The sequence below is a fragment of the Zingiber officinale genome, chromosome 9B (genome assembly GCF_018446385.1).
Source record: "Zingiber officinale cultivar Zhangliang chromosome 9B, Zo_v1.1, whole genome shotgun sequence".
Classification (NCBI taxonomy): Eukaryota; Viridiplantae; Streptophyta; class Magnoliopsida; order Zingiberales; family Zingiberaceae; genus Zingiber; species Zingiber officinale.
The window spans coordinates 27,147,266-27,150,976 of NC_056003.1; the positions used below are offsets into that span (position 1 = coordinate 27,147,266).

General features: G+C 33.2%; 1 long non-coding RNA gene across 2 annotated transcripts; it reads left to right on the plus strand.

Annotated features, from left to right (window-relative positions):
- Window positions 1-207: 207 nt before the first annotated feature.
- Window positions 208-3,414, plus strand: LOC122025039. Of its 2 annotated transcripts, XR_006123587.1 has the most exons (5): window positions 208-569; window positions 698-842; window positions 1,733-2,285; window positions 2,380-2,462; window positions 3,061-3,414. It is a non-coding gene; the product is annotated as an uncharacterized LOC122025039 (long non-coding RNA). The 2 variants fall into 2 exon arrangements; XR_006123586.1 differs by lacking the exon at window positions 2,380-2,462 and having other exon boundaries at window positions 212-569; window positions 1,733-1,807.
- The last annotated feature ends 297 nt before the right edge of the window (window positions 3,415-3,711 follow it).

Genomic DNA, 3,711 nt, shown 5'->3' on the forward strand with positions numbered 1-3,711 from the left:
CGGTGTTTGATTTGCGTTTTCCGCGCGCGTTTTCTAAAAAATTAGTTATCGTTTTCTAGAAAAACAGAAAATGACAAAAAATCATTTTCTGTTTTCTAAAAAATGCATGTTTTTCAGAAAATGAGAATAAAAATGATGCAAACCAAACGCACGCTATCCACTCCAGAAATGCTTTTCTATTCCTAAAGAGGGTTCTTCTCTGGGAGGGCATTGCATTGTTTATACATGATTTTTTAGTTTCTACGTGTGTACACCAACGCACGATTTTGCAAAAGTGTGACCAAAACCCACAAAACTCTCCTCCACCGCTGAAACCCTCCTCCCCGAAACTCATCCGCCAAAACCCATCTCCTCCATCTGCCTGCCCTCCCTACACTCGTCCCCAGCTCCAATCCCAACCCTCTCCCCGGACTCCTTCCCCGTCCCTTCGCCGCCGCAGCCATGGCGCAGAAGATCGGCAAATCCTTCCGCCGGCCAGGCACCCCCTCCCTCGCCCGGGTCTATGCCGACAACAACGTCCAGCACCCCAAAAATTACTGGGACTATGAATCGCTCACCGTTCAATGGGGGTAAGGACACCTGCCTCATCTTTGTGCATCTTCTTGCCCGTCGCCAAGATTTGAGTTTTTTTGTTTTTAACCTATTTACACCCATCTAGGGTTTCTCGGTTCTGAGGATTTGTTGTTTGATTTCCTAGGGAACAAGATGATTACGAAGTCTCCTACAGTATAGATGCGAGACCCGATAGGGTTTATTGAAACTAGGCAATAGCTTTTAGCGTTGAAGCCAAGCCACCACATGAATTGGATTGGGTTTGTTGTTGCACACCATTTGAATTCGAAGTAAGTCATTGTTTCTAGGGTAAATATGTTAATTATTGACTAGTTACCATTGGAGAATACTTTTTCAAGTGTTTTGGTTACTTACTTTTCAGCTTCTCCAAAACGTGTTGTCTTTCTTTTCGAATCTCCAAATTCACCTTTTTCTCCACTTGTTATATGTAAAATTTCCTGTGAATCACATAGCAGTTGGAACTATTCTTCTAAATTGCAAACAAATATGGTATGTTTATAATATGATCGCTTTCACCATTATATGTGACGCATTGCATGAGCACATGTTTTACCTGTACTGGAATTATCCATCCTTTCTTGGATGACGGCATTAATACTCTTATTATCAAATTATCTCCATTGTATTTTTTATACTAAGTGATAACTTTTTTGTTACTTGATTTCTTTGTCTTTAGCCCTTTGAAGGCAATTGATATATTGGAAGCATATGAAGGGACGTTGGAGGATGATTAGCCAAGATTTGTTGATGTGGTTCAAATTCCCTTTTCTATCATTTACGTGCTTAGGAATAGATTTGACGCCAAGAAATGAACTTGAGAACCTTTTTAATATTTTTATTTTAATTTCTTCTAGGTGTCCTTATCTCAGATTATTGCATAAAATTATTTTTTTTAGTGGTGGAAGTGTTTTGTTGGAAATAGATGACATACGTCAAAATATTTCTGATCTTGTGATGGTTATCGTGTCTGCAACATGTAATGCATGGACAGCAGTGAGTATTGAACATATTAGAAAATAATGTTCTTTTATTGAGATCATCTTCCTTTACTTTGAATAATTAATAAAATTTAGCCATCTATATTGTCTTCAATTGTGGGCTCCATTTGCAGTTCTTATTACTATGTGTTTGATATCTACTAATTCATGAAGTATTTCAGGTAATAACTATCTACTTGCTTGTTGGATCTATAATTGAATCAGGAGGCTTTAGCTTTATTAGTGAAATGGTGCAGGTAAGTTACTTTCACTTTTCTTGTAATGCAACAAACAATGTTGATTTACTTTGATGGCTCAATATTGTATCCAAAAACTTATCTTGTGTGTTTACCAATGCTATTGGTATCTAACTATAATAATCCACTTCCATATATTAAAAGAAACAAATTCTGCTCTAATATTTTTTTTTTCTTGGGCAAACTTTAGTCTCGACTGTGAAATTAGCTTATGATGAAATCCAACAAACATTGCTTTGAAGCAACATTAAGAGAAATTTGCAAACATCTTGTGGTAGTAATTAACATTAATATTTTTTTGTTATGTTATATGATTTTATCCTACTTGTCGAGCTTTTATTAGGATATTTACTACTATTTTATGTTGTTTGTACTTTTTAGAAATCATCTTTGGCATTGCTGTATCTAGGTTGAAACAGTAGATCAGTATGGTGTAATCTTTCTTCGTTTTTGCTTTGGGCTTGGAATTCTCCATAAGGTATTTTGTCAAAATCTTTTTTGCATGCCGTAGAAGGCACTTGGAAGTTATAGATCTTGACGCTATTATAGTTGCTCTTCCTTTGCATTTATAGATTAGGGTTGTCGTGTTGTGACTATTGGTGGAGGATTTCTCCAAATGCTACTATTCATGTGCTTATGCGGTGTAATTGCATCTGTACGTTCACAAGTCTCATGCACTATTTTTTGTTGGAATCATTCTTCCTACTATCAAATATGCTTCATACTACTTTTACAATTTTACGTACATTAGCTTCTCTGTAGAAGGAAAGTCATTTCTTTCCTTTTGCTTTCAGAATGTAGCTATGTTAGCAAAGGTTCAATCTATAACTATATATTCTTAACACCGTGCTAAAATTAGATATATTTACCATACTGAGTATGGAGGCTTTCTTGATTAGTAGGGTTTTAATATATATGTTCAATGTTAATTCGTATAACTGCAAGAGTTAAATTAATAACAATAAGTTATATTATATTAAGTTCAACTTGAAAATCATTAATCACATTTCAAACATCAAAAATATGATTTGCTTATCATATTTGGAGTCTACTTATCTATGCCTAATTGGTTAGCTACAAAATAATTACTAACGTTCAGTCATGTGTAGTTCTTGTAAGATTGTTCAAGTGGAAGTTCTTCAGAAACATTTTGTTAAACTTAATTCTTTGTTTCCTAGTTTTTTTATGTGAACTTGAACATCTAAGTTTTATCATAAGAGAATTTCTAACGCTAAACTTTTATTTTGATGCAGTGTTAAAGCAACTATTGGGAGGTACAAGAAAGCTTGTAATGAGATCCCACCAACTATTGGCAGTATTAAAGAACTTGAGAAGTTGGGCCCAAAGAAAGGTGTCATAGGTTAGTCATGAAGGATGTTTTACAAAATTTAGTGGACGATGATCTTGTTACAAAGCACTTCTATGAGTTCATTTCCCTTCATACAATCTAAGGACTTTTTGCTTTTATATAGACTTAATATGGATACAAAGTTAATTTATGAATTATGTGTACATATTTCTGTTTAAATTGTATGAAGTTGGATCATTTGCTAAATAATTGTATTTTAAAAAAGATTGTGAATACTCAGATGTTTTGTTTGTGGATACTTAATTTCTGTTTGTGAAGTTCGTGGATATTCATATTTTTTATTTATAAATAGATTTATCATTTGCTAAAAAACTGTATTTTTAAAAAAATAATACTTTTCTATCCATTAAAAAATGTTATCTTTGTTAAAAAGATAATGTTTTTTAAGCATGGTAAAAGAGTTATTTTTGAAAAACAATGCTTTTTAAACATGGTAAAAATATTGTTATTTTTAAAAAATGATAAATCTTTTCAAGTGTTGTAAAAATATTATCTCTAAAAAAATGATAATATTTTTTTAAGTGTTATCTTTAAT